This window comes from Fistularia commersonii, chromosome 26 (assembly GCF_037954325.1).
Source record: "Fistularia commersonii isolate RoL2024-O1a breed Wild chromosome 26, RoL_Fcom_v1.0, whole genome shotgun sequence".
Taxonomy (NCBI): domain Eukaryota; kingdom Metazoa; phylum Chordata; class Actinopteri; order Syngnathiformes; family Fistulariidae; genus Fistularia; species Fistularia commersonii.
This window is the reverse complement of record NC_141309.1, coordinates 7511978-7526125: the sequence shown is the minus strand read 5'-3', so window position 1 is coordinate 7526125 and position 14148 is coordinate 7511978.

Below are 14148 nucleotides of genomic sequence, written 5' to 3'. Positions count from 1 at the left end.
TCTTATATTTTCGTACTCTACTGTATATATTTCTACATAGTCTTTGTTTATTTGTATCTTTATACTCCATTTGCATATTCTTTCTATTATTACTATTTGCACACTTTTCTGTCAACACTGTATACCCTGTAATGTTGCTGTGGCAATGGAATTTCAGTCAAAGTCGCCATCAGCTTTCTTGCCCATTTCTGCACATTTACAAGACATAGAGTAGAATCGAGATTATTATGAGATTAACCAAATAATGATAGAGCGCAAATTAATAATAAAGCACACGATAAACAAAAAAACATTAAACTATAGCGTGTAACGTGCATGCATATATTATCTACCAGTACTGAAGTGAATGGATGACAGAGATTTAGCAGCATAAAAATCTGAAATGTATGAAAGGTGAGAAAATGACGTGGATAAAAAGTCAATATATGGTTTAATACAGCAGTAGCATGATACATTTTACTGTAACCCCTTGAATTTCTTATCTTATCTTTTCTCTGCCCTCGTGGTAGATTGATGATGGAAGGATTAAAAAATGCACTGTCCTGTGCGTCGCCAGAGTTGCACCTCTCCTATCTTACACTTAGTGTCAGAACACTTTATGATTTGACTCCATCATGTGTCCATTCTTTGAACGTGAAATCATTTCTTCCTCCCCCTCTTATTGGTTTTCCACCCTAATTTTGCTGCTCCGTTTTTTTCTGCGGCTGCACTGTCACTTTGGATCTCACCAGAGGCCTTATTTTCCTCTGGAGGTTCCCAACTTCACTGGAGGCTGCTGACGAGTGCTTTCGGCGTAGCGGCAGAATTCGCCATTACAGGACCAGCGAATTGGATAACCATATTTAATGCCTTTTTTGCCAAGATAAAATAGAGGTGAATTTCAGTAGTGGTAAAATTACTAAATGTGATGGGCGTGACAGGCAGCAACTGGAGGCTAGCAGCTAAAAGGGGTCATCCGCAGCAGTGGGTTTCCATTTGACAGTTTTTGCGCAACAAGATATTTATTCAGTTTGAACTTTTTACACACGGTGTTCAAAGACTTCAAAATTTTTTTACTGAATATTTGTGCTCAGTGGAAAAAAAACAGGAGATGCCAATGGACCTCCGTAAACACGTTTCTGTCAGGTTTGACCTAAACAATGCAAGATGTACAGAAAGTTACGTCTCAGCCTTTTAAAGAAATCCAAATCAAGAAGGGTCAAACTTGTGGGCACAAGGACTAAGGTCAAGTGTAAGGTGGTTATCTCAAAAGTCTTAGAGCAGTTGTAGATTGTGGTGTTGGGTTTACAACGAAATCCAACATGTTGATATTACCGCAAGTCTTTCAGTCTTTTCGGTGACCTGACACATTCAACAACCAATAGATGAGCTGCAACAAAACAGGAAACCTGGTGGATAAGCAATCACCAGAGATGTGAATCGGCAGAGATGGTATTGGTGGAGCTGTGGGCTCCGTTTGTACGATGTCAGCTTTCAAATGTATCACAACCGGGTGGAGAAGGAAAATCGTTGCACTGATATAGAAAAGGCTCTGCAAATATTGCTGAAAGAATCTAACTGTAGTCATGTAATTTGTGACCTCGTAAGATTCACAGCCTTTGCAAAATCTCAAACTCTAAAAAACAGTCTTTAGATGTGAGCAGGAGTGAGATGATAATTATACATCACAGTCTTTTCCAAATCTTTTCGTAGTCTTTAGATGCATAGGCAGCTCACCTCGGCTGTTTCTCACTCTGAGCATATTTTACAATTTGAAGGAATATTATAATAATTTGTGGTGCTACTTGGACACACACCGTAACAGACAGACGGTTGGATGGATGGATGGATGGATGGATGGATGGATGGATGGATGGATGGACGGACTTAACCAGAACACCCTGCAATTCTGCCACAGTGGCTCACTGCCATATTGGTATATCGGTGAATAGTTAGCAGTGGTGAATGACTCATATTACACAGCAGGATTTTCCTGGTTGAAGCGCAAATTGAAAAATCAAGGCCCAGGAAAAGTGTGTGGATGAAGAAAAAAGGGCTGCTGCTTTTGTTGATCACAGCATGGACTTGTACTTTTTCACGTTTTATTTTTTCAACTCCGCACCCTTAACTTTGAAGAAACAGCATTCATATTTCAAAAAATAAGGTTTCATGATTACAATAAAATAATACAAAAAAAATAACATTGTTAAAAAATTCTTGCAAAAGGTATGAAAAGATCAGTTTTAAAAAAAAATTCAAAAATGTTGAAAAAAAAAATCTGCTTATATTCCTATACCAGCTATCATTGGGGGATATATAGATATTGACAAATATACATAAATAGAGACATACACCCATTCCACGACTGGTCAATTTATATTTTATTTTATATATATATATACATATATATATATATTTTTTTTTTTTTTTCACAATACTCACAACTCATACATATACAGGACTGTCTCTGAAAATTAGAATATTGTGATAAAGTTCTTTATCTTCTGTAATGCAATTAAAAAAAAACAAAAATTACTTTTTCATGATATTCTTATATTTTGAGACAGAATTTTTGAGTTTTCTTGAGATGTAAGCCATAATCAGCAATATTGAAATAATAAAAGGCTTACAATATTTCAGTTGATTTGTAATGAATCAATGCAAGACATTTTCGTTTTTGTAATTGTATTACTGAAGATAAAGAACTTTATCATAATATTCTAATTTTCTGAGACAGTTCGGTATACTGTACATACACACACACACACAGACACACACACACACACATATATATACATATATATATATATATATATATATATATAATTTTATATTTTTTTCTTGGTTATATGGGTTCATCATGACAGCACATTTTGCAGTGGCTACAAAGTTCACTCAGCACAAATGCAAATAAACCTCCAGCGGAAGCAGTACAGCTGAGCTGAATTAAACTCGGTTAGGTTAAACACAGCATTTAGGTCTTGGCATCTACTCTGCACCGCAAAGTCCCACAACCAATATCTTCTCAATGTGATTGTTGAGAAGTTTCACGAAATCCTAGACTTGATGTAACAATTCAAATATGAGCAAAGATTCAACAACCGACCATTCAAGGCGCATTCAAAGCACCGTTAACTAAATCAACAGTATATAATCAACTGTATAAACCAAAGATTATAACAGTCCAGGTCAACCTATCAGTAAGCATTTCAGGGAGCCATGCCCCCCCTCCACTTTATGGTGAGGGTTGTGACTGGAGACACCATCTGGTGGTGAGATTTGTCCGTGCAGCTCGAGCTCTCCGAGCCCCCCCTTAATGTCACTTTGCACCGGAGCATCACTTATCTCGCTGCGGTCAATGCATGCTTTATTACAAATGTAGGAACAAGGCTTTTCTGGTTTAAGTAGCAAGGAGATGAAATACCCATACGGATAAAATCAAATATCTGAACCGTTGCCCGGAGCAGTCTAACCTGCATATGCCACGCTGATTTCTTCATTGATCCACTGGAGAGATCAGTGAAGGAATTACTGGCGCTGAAAGTTGAGTGTGTGTGTGTGTGTGTGTGTGTGTGGTGCAAAGAAAAGGGGGGGGGGGGTAAAGAGACAGATATGACAGAATGTGGACTGCATGGAGCCAGCCACTGTTGCCACGGTGACAGTGTGACTCATGGCATTGTGATTTGGATTTTAGAGTGGTGTGTCTGTTTTCTCGCGCGTGATTTGCTTTCTGCAGATATTTTCGACACTGGCATATAAAAATCCTTGTGGTTTTTTTGGGGGGGGGTTATGGCGTCGAGGCGAAAAGACAAACATGAAGGACGGGATCTTCTCGGATGGCGGCCACAGTTTGAACCTTTGTTAGCAAATTGGTTTTGCCCGAGTCTTATTAATGATGCCAACACTTAGGTAATGCGCCTTTTTGATGAGAGTAGACCACTTAATCTCTCTATTGAGGCTCACTCTCGAAAACACACACACGCAAACGTACACACACACACACACACACGCACACACACACACTGTCCCCCTCTTTCTTCCAAGCACACCTCCCCCTCCATTCTCCTAATAAGCTGTCTCTCTGTCTCCTGTAATTTGGCAGACGAGTCTATTATATGATACAGTCATATTTTATTAATGGAACCCCCGTAGCGAACGCACACAGACACACACACACATATCCCTCAGCGGATGAGATTAGGTGACGTACAAGAAGTGTGTCCCTGGTTAAGACGGATCTTAATCTTTTAACTTCACCCTTTCAGGTACGTTGTTACAGTGGAGAAGAGGGATTTCATCAAATATAATAATTCATCCGAGCCCCGGAACGACACCGTGTCAAAGAGGTCATCGGAGCGAAATAAAAGTATTGAGCCCGCGGAGTTGAATGTTTTGGGGGAAAACGTTCCTCTTGTGTTTCTCCCGCACAGTTTTAGTGGGGCTAATGCATCCCATATGTTTCTGCAACGTCAGGCCTTTTCGAAGCGGGCTCCTCCAAACTAATTTGCTCGAACACTAAATTGCCTCCACAAGATACTTGCCAGAGAAACGGTATTGTTTCAGCGCATTCATCTGTTCGTTTTGTGGGAACGGGGCCAGAGGAGATCTCCAAATCAATAAGGTTTTCCTCTGATATCTGTTTATGCTAAACGATTTCATATTCTTTCCCTTGTGGTATATATTGTTTTTTTTGTTTTTTTTTTTCTGTTATTTTGATCTAAGAAAGGAGGGATATAAGATAAAAGGTGAAATTCAGCTATTTTTTTCATTCATTTATATTTATCATTTTTTTTATATATCTTAAATGATATAGATATATTGATATATTAATATAGATATGTTAGTGTTAGCTAAATAGCCTTAGTGTTAGCTACATAGCTCTTTTTTAGCTCATTAGCTATAAGACGTCTATGCTTTACCTGAATGTCTTTGAAAAAAAACTGCATTTGAAAATAACTTGCAATTTCTAGCTGATATATTTCTAAAAATGAGCGAATATATGCCAGCCACTCTGCCCGCCCACGCACACACAAATACACTCTTTGGCCAGACAGAAAGATTGTGTTGTTGCTGTGAGAATAGAAGTGGAATCCCTAAGCGCAAACACTTTGTATATTGGTCCGTCTGAACATTTGCATGGTCAGCAAGGTCAGACCAAAGTCCAAACCAAAGTTGCTGTTGCAGAAATTAATTCATTATCCAGTGTAGTGAGATTTAAGCGTTATATTCTCCCATGTAATATTTGTCAATGGAAGTGTTTTATAGTTCCACAGTCGGCACCAGTCCATTTTTTCCTTGTTCTTTGCTCTTGTTGGATCGAAGATGAACGGATGAAGCACTCCAACAGACTGTTTTCCACATTTATTTCCTGTCCCTCCGTCTGTGGCTTGAGTGGCTCATCCCCATCATCCAAAAAAAAAAAAAAAAACCCAAAAAACAAGGAAACACTAAATGATTGTTGCAGCTCCGGCAATACTGTTGTATCCAACGGAATGGGTAAGGAGATAATGTGGAACTCATTGTAACAATTACATGCATGTTATCCGAGCAAATTTTTCCCTCACCAGTTCAAAATATGCACCGCCTGTGTGTGTGTGTGTGTCCACATAATGAAGAGTAGGGCTTTGAGCTGTCAGGCTGTCACCTGAATATTTGACAGGGTGACAGTCGGGAGAAACACACTGAGAATCATACATGTGATTAGATCTGGTGGAGTGGAACTGAAATACGGCTCATTAGAGGCCGCTGACAATGTTTGCTTATGTACCGGCATATAGACACGCACTTAGGCAGTCATTAGACGATAACCACTGCGTCGACTTGTTTCGCGTGTCAAAGGAAGTGTGTGTGTGTGTGTGTGTATGTGAGTTGAGATTAAACCCCTTTTTTTAAAATAAAACAAAGCTTGGGGACTTCATAAGTCTTGAGACCCCCGGGGCAGCTTGGATTGGGGAAAGAAATAAAAGAAAGCTCTTAACGATAAAACTTTAAAAATCAATAAATATCAAGGGAGGCGTGAAAAGATGATTCAAGTTCATCTGGCAGAAAAAAAAATGAATTTTTTGGTGTCAAAGGTCAATTTTTTTAAAATTTGATCATTCTGCAAAAATGCATCACTTTGTTCTTTTGAGCTCCAAGGCTGGGAATGTTGGAGAACCGCCGGCGACAGAAAGCGGGAGGTAAGAGTCCGTCCCTGTTTCTCTCTCTCCCTCTCTCTCTGTCTGGAACCGGATCCGTCCCTCCGAGGCACATTACATAACGGCGCAATTATTTTTCTAACCCCTACTTTCTCCGCGTTTGACTGACATAACAAGGGGAAAAGATATAAACGAGGCAAAGATAATGACTCCCATCTCTTTGGATTAGTCTATTTGTCACACACTCACCCTCCGTTTTCTGCCTTTCCTCCAGCCTGGTGAGAAAATCTCAACCTCTCTCTCTCTCTCTTTCTCTTCAACCTTTGGTACGCTGTCTTTCCATTAGTTCATTTCCCCTGCTTTGGGAGTACATTTGCATGCTATGCATGTGTGTGTGTGTGTCTCTTTTTGCGCACACCCGGGTGCGTGTGTGTGTCTTTGTGTACATACATGTGTGCAAGTGCGTGTGTCTCCCAAGCCTCAGAACAGTATTATTGTAAACATATCATTTGATGGGGAGAGTGGTTCAGGTTGTTGGCCGGCTGCCCTGCTTTCATTTGGAACAGAGTTGCCAACATCTGGACTGTGTCAACAATCACTGACACTGTGTGTGTATGTGTGTGTGTGTGTGTGTGTGCGTCCTGTTTCCTCAGCCCCAGAGCTGTCAACTATTCAATGGGGAACAGATTTGCTCAGATTAATCAAAGGTGTAGTATTAATAAAAGGAGCCCTATTTCTCCATGCCTCCGGGCGGCCATTTTAAGCGGCCGAGGGAAGGAGCCGCGCGTCCTCAGGGACGAGCGGTGTTCTCAGCGCAGAGCCAAGGGAAGGCAGGACAGGTACACACACACACCAGGAGGTGTCATGATTCACAAGTGAAACTCAAATGAACTCAAAGAAAGGCAGTGGCGGCTCCTGACAAAATGTTCAGGCGGGGCAACTTTTGCACTGATGACTGAGGTGACTCATTAAATCGCTAAATTAACTGGTGACTAGGCAATTGTTACGAATAAGGTTTTGTCAGAAGAATATAGCAAAACAGCTTGTGACCAATGGGTGATGAGATAAACACAAAAATGTTCTCTCTAGCTCCATAAGCTATAAGGAAGGTACATCTGGGTACATCATTAGTTGTCCCTTGTTTATCGCAGTGGTTACGTTCCAGAACCAGCGGCGATAAACGAAAATCCATAAAGTAGCGGCCATATTGTTAGTTTATTATTTATGTATATTTTAAAGCTTTATGACCCATACCAAACTTTTAAACTTTTCCAATTTTGCGGGTCCTGACAAAGGACCCTGACAATGATGACTATGGTGACAAATTAGTTTGTCTTGTCAAAATGACATAGCAATACAACTTGTAACCAATGGGTGGCGAGATCAACACAAAAAAAGGGTTCCCTCCAGCTCCATAAACTACAATGACGGTACATCTGAGTGCACCGCTAGTAGTTCCTCGTTCATTGCGGGGGTTTTTATTTTATAACTTTTATATATCTTAAAGCTTTATGACCCTTCCAACATTCTTATTAACCTTTCCTATACTCTTATAAACACTTCCTATCTAATTCACACAAACACAACACTGCAGAGTAACACTATGAGCTACCATAATGGTGCTACCATCGCTGAGTCAATCAGAGCCCAGAATACAGAACACCATGGTTTGGTTGGTCGCTGCTCTAGAAAATGCTTATTTTGCCATGAAATAATTGAAGTGTAAAATATATAAAATACATTCATATACATGGTATTATCGAATATAATCTATCTTCTATTAATCCCCCATGGGGAAATTCGCTCTCTGCAATTAACCCATCATGGATGCCATCCATCAGCACCAGGGGAGTAGTTAGGGGTTCAGTGTCTTGCTCAACAACACTTAAACACACTAGGAGGAGCCAGGAATCAAACCAGGAATGTTTGGTTCCAAAGACAATCGCTCTACCTCCTGCGCCACGCCGCCCCCAATAAGCCATACAATGTCCCTGTGCAAAATGAACCGCAATATGGCGAGGAAGTGATGCCTTTCCCTGGCCTGAGTAGGTTATGTAATGACGAAAGCATACAAGTCCTCCCGGAACCCAAACGAGATGCATTGAAATGTCTGTTTTTTGGAGAAAAAAAAAAAGATTTTTACATGAGTCTATGAGAGAAGTCTGGGCGATTTCAGGCAGACTGAAAATCGCCCCCAAAAAGGGGTGGGTTTCCCACGGAGCAGTACTGCATGCTGATTGGACGTTACATTCCGAGGCAGCTGCGATGGTCAGAACTGCTGTAACAGCGGTAGGATGTGATTTTAAAAATTTCCTCCCGCTATTCCGACGGGTCAATAAAATGCACGTTATTCATATGCTGGGAAACGTGCCCGGCCTCCTTCGACCATTTATTCAAACCCGGGTCGGGGTGTGTTACAACTATTGATGAGGGCGTCATGCAACCTTCATGGACACATTTCAGCGCCGAGCGGATCTCAAAAAGACGGGAAAGAACAAATCTTACCTCATTCATCTATGTAAACTGGGAACAGATGTGTTTGAATTATTGCTGCGCGCACACACACGCACACACACACACATGCAGCTATAATGTGAATGTCGGAGGGGAGAGGAGCAGATCAAAAGTGATACTGAGCTCTGTGTGTGAGTGTGTGTGTGTGTGTGTTTTGCAGTTGTAGATGGGGAGAAAATATGTATTAATTATGAGCTACCATTAATTTATTTAATGTTCATCCATCATTTTTTACGGCGTACTTTCAACAGCAATCCGAGCTAAGAGGAGGATATCGTTCGCCCCCCACATGTTGTAGACACATTCAAATACACATGCGCAGGCAATAATTTATAATCTGGTTATTTTTAAAAAAGCCCATAAAATACTTAGCTCTCTGGCTAAAACACCCAGACCCCTCTCATGATTCTCTCTGTGCAATACTTGACCTCTGACACCACTCTCTGTGTTTATATTTGAGCGCGTGTGCACAAGTTTAATGTATATCCGTGAGTATGGGAAGACTCTGTGGGAAATAATCTCTGTACATTTTTTTTTCTGCAAGTAAAGCCAGCAATCAGACAGACCCTCTGATCCGTTGTTTTTTTTTTTTTTTTAAATATTTGGGTGCCGTGACCCGGTGCGACCACCGAAGCTCCGTGTAGCCGCGCTGCGGTGTGTTTGGGTTGGCCGGATGAGGGATTGAAGTGTGTTTGCCTACCGGGCCGAAGACTCTGCAGGGGTCCGGCCTAATCTGCTGCACCATCTGACAGCTTCATTAGTGTTTCACTGCTGCAATCACATATAGTTTGCACACACACACGCACACACTTTTTCACACACAAACACACTGCAGCAGAGCTCGTTAGTCTAATAAAGAACCATTAGAAGGTTAAATGTGGCTCTCATTAAAGATTAGTCATTTACTACCATGCATAACAAGACTCTCATGTGTGATTGTGATAACTGCTCATATTTCTACAGGAGTTAAGACCACAGTCATTTTGGGGGGTGTTAATTTACCGTGCCACGGCCCGGGATCTGGCTCGTCCCCCGCTGCGGGCGAAACATCACGGGAAATGGATACAGCCACTTCCAGTCCGCGTCTCGGGGCTTAAACGTCATTACATGACGGTGTCTTTATGTCGTGGCTGTCGCTCTGTGAATTATTTGAGCTGATTGTGACAAGCGGTGATCCAGGCTGGGGGGCTTACAGAGGGAATTAGCCGCGTGAAAGGGGGGAGGGGGGGGTCGAGATGAGCTAGAATGGCTCTGGAAGCCCCCTTGGATGCAAGACATAAAGGCTGTATTGAAATGTCATCGATAATAATTTGCTCATTTGAGAACATCGAGCCTCCTAATGCCTCTGCCATCTGCTCGAGAAGCAAGGCGGTGGATGTCCGTCAAAGCAACACAGGGAAAGACGCACACACACAAACACACACACACACACTCGTGCACACGCATTTACACTTGTTCTTTCCAAGCCCTCATCAAGAACCATCCGATCCATACAGTTTTCCTGTCTCGGACTCCAATAACATTATTCTTCCAGTCACATCCATATGAAAAACAGATGAGAATGAGCCATAAAGAGTGGGGGGGGGGGGGGGGGGGGGGGGCAAACTGTTTTTTTTTTTTTTTTAAAAAAGGAATTAAAATATTGAGGCCGCCAATGTTTAGCGGAAATGAAGCCTCCAGGCGACCGTGGTTGGAGAGAGGAAGCTGCGAGAATGTCAAACATCACACAGCTTTAGAAAGCGAAGATAGGGATTAGCCATCTAGGGCCCTGTTCTGGCCGTTATAGAATTACAAGACTTACCATGTTATCGTATTAGCGGCGTGTCAATCGGAGAGAATATGTATATCAGAGAGCAAACGTGATACTACTAACTTGGTCTCTAATGAATATTTCGACCAAACCCGGTCACAACTTCGAGAAACGTCTTTCTGAAGCGTCAACTTGTCGATGGCGATATTTTTTACCTATGTCTGACATTTTTGCGTTTGCTTAACTTCGGAAAAGCACTACTGTTTAATCATACCGTGACTAAAGAATATGTGCGAAACACGATATCGCACAATCGTCTTAACCTTATGTCTTTTATTTTTGGGTGTTTTCTTTTTTCTCTTCTTGCCTTTGTCTTTGCAAAAAAAAAAACAAATAGACAGATCTGTCATTTACCCTCCCCTTCCCCCCGCAGCGGCACAGTTCAAACTTGCCTATGGGTGTTATTTGTGTTATTTTGCACTATTTTACGCTATGTTAATGATAGCCTGCGTGGCAGTTTGCACGGTCGTGCTCTTTGGTCTTTGGATGACTTTGCATTTGTGCTTTAAGCGACTGGCTGATTTTCTTGCTTTTCGGCGGATGTCGGGGCACGACTGCGTCCCTCACATGCACACCAACTTGACGGCAGACCCTTTTACAAGTGGCACTTGAGACATTCGACGGCCAATCTTTGTCCCTTGATATTCTTCCCTGTTTAGATGAATATGTAATTAATAATTTAATAATTAACAGTTAATCCCTGATAATGAGCTGCCTCTCTGGGGCCCTGGAATCATGTTAGCAGCTCGTACTGACAGAAACACAATTTTTTAAATTTTAATTTATATTTCTAATCACCAGAGGAAGAAAAAGAAATAGTAACAACTTACTATTCCAGTCACGATAAAGACATGGACACCTAGATCTTATGTTCACATCCGCACTGTCGTCTAAAAGTATGTGTGTGTGTGTGTGTGTGTGTGTGTGTGTGTGTGTGTGTGTGTGTGTGTGTGTGTGTGTGTGTGTGTGTGTGTCATGAAGAGTCGGTTTGGCGGGGCGCCCATGCAGCTGGAAGCCATCACAAGAACCACTCTTGTGTCTTTTCTGCTCTCCCTCTTTCTTCCCCTTCTCTTTCCCATTCTCTTCACCCCTCTCCCCCCCATCCTCCCCGTCTGCTCTCATTTTCTCCGTCTGTCTGATTTTAATTCTGCAGGCCCGTCTCCCGGAGCCAAGAGTTGGCTTCACAGTTTACCCCTTTATTTTGCCGTCATTCAAAATCGACTCGGCACCAAAGATACTTCTTTTTTTTTTTTTCCACCGAAAACCTCAATCATCTCCAGAGCCTGTCTTTTGATCCCAGCGATTCACCCACCATCGTCATCTGCTTCGTAAATATATATATACTTTTCGGTCAGAATCTCGCTTCATCTTGTTTAGGCTGCAACACATATCATAGATTTAGCAGTTAGCAATGTAAATAAATTAGGAGTATAATGAGGATAAATCACTGCTGTGAACAAGTGATTCTTTGTCTTCACCCCTACATGCACGCACACGCACGCAAGTAAAACTGCTGTATTGTTTTGCGGTTGCTGAGAAGTGCGGCTTATTGAATGTTAAAGCAGGGAAACAGAATCCGGCACTTCATTCAGAACAAGACACATTATGATGTTTTTCAAATGTCTCTCTCTCTCTCTCTGCTTTCCAAAACCAAAGAGGGGTGGGAATAATGGACAAAACATTGCGTGTTTTACAGTACAATATTAGGATTATATGGAGTAGTGTAACCTTATGCTAGTCAGAATGTTATTCATCCCGCTTCCATTCACTGTAATTCTTTGAATGGACTGGAAGAGAAGTGTCATAATTCTAAACGCTCCGGATGACGGAAACATTGTTTCTGATGTTTTCCCTTGTGAAAAGTTTGTTGTTTTTATACAAATTCAAAGTGGTTGGTAACTAAGATCATGATTCTCACCACTTATACAGCATGTTAATCACCTTGCGGTCCCTAAGTGCTTTCCGCTGGTTCACATTCACACAATCACACACTGATGGTGGCAGAGCTGCCATGCAAGGTGCTAGCATTTGATGTCCTGCCCGAGGACACTTGGACGTGTAGACAGGAGGAGCTGAGGACTGAACCATCAACCTTCCCTTGGAAGGCTGCAAACTTTTTCTTGGGGGGAAACCTTCTAGTTAGGGAAAGTTCCTGCTAGTATAGGCTTACTCAGCTGAGGGATATCCCATGATGCACCTCACTCATCCCTGCACTCCTATCATCTATGTGTGATCATGTCTTCTCCTGAAGTTTTGGGTTATCTCATTCTGCAGGTTCCCAGGGCACCATTGATCCACCATGGTTATTTCTTTTACAAATATCAAAACTATTAATTCAGTATGTCATTTACTACCATATAACTATGCTACTATTATTATTAGTGATTTGTGCCTGGCTCTCTCAACCTTCATGCCAACCTTCACACTCACTATCTCTCTCAATCTACACCAGGGGTCGGCAATCCACGGGTCTTTGATCACTCTGATGAGGCTCCCTGTGGTTTTTGAAAATAATTAATGAGTATTTAATTAAAATGTATTTTATTTTAGTTCTTTCATTCTTAAAATAATTTTAATTTTATATTTGAAGATTATGGAAATCTTGTAACACCTAAATAAAACATGTGAAAATATTTTTGTCGCTCTTTCTGCACATGCCAGTAAAATGATGATAACACAGAGAGAGAGAACAGCATTTTTGGTTTGCAGCCGGTGGACAATTTGTTTTTTTTTTGTTTGTTTGTTTGTTTGTCTTACTCAAACACACATTGAGTATTTTTCTTAAAAGTAACCTTCAACCCAGCGTCTTTTTTGTGGTTTTTGTTTTCTCTGCAGTTGTTCATTGATTTAAAAAAATGGAACACATATTTTGTTTATACATCACATGAAACAAATTGTTTTATGCAGTGTTAATTTATTTTAAATTTCAAAAGGGTTGAGCGCACTGTTCCCTCTAAACCGGTCGTTTGCCCATTCGTGCACTGCTCCAGCGTTCTCCGCGCTCAACAAAGGAGAACTGTTAATAAATTAAACACATTCATTTTATTTACAGTTCAGCTTGGATTTTATTTTGTGCGCAGCATAGATTTGCTTTGCACGGAGAACGCTTGAGCAGTGCGCAATTGCGCCAAACGTGCCCTCAAGGGAACAGTGGTTGTGCGGCTCCCAGTGTTTTCTTTACTGTAGGTAAACAGGTCCAAATGACTCTTGGAGTGACAAAGGTTGTTGACCCCTGGTCTACAACAACCGGGCGAGGCAGAAGGCCGCCCACATCATCCGTCTTGCTAGCTCAAAGGGGAATGTTGGTTTCTAATTATAATATCCGACTTGACTCAACCCAATCCAGTCAGTGACAGAAGAATGATTGACAGTATTGATAGGGTAGAACAAGATAGCATTGTTAGCGTAAGGTATTTTGTTTTACTCTGTTACAAGCAACTGCATACCAAAAAAAAAAAAAAAAAATTTCTTTAGTTTCAAATAATTTCAAATAACAGACATTTAAAGTATTGTCAAATGAACTTTCAAATGAACAAACCGAATAAAGCGTCTTTCAACAGCGTGAAATAGTCACTTCCTGCAAAGAACTTAAACTCTGCCATCCCGAGTCTTGTGTCGGCTGCACTGAAAAGCTACAACACATTTTTTTCTAACAGAAACAGGAGCTCACAGAAGAAAGTCCTTTAGAATATATCGGACTTAAGTGCT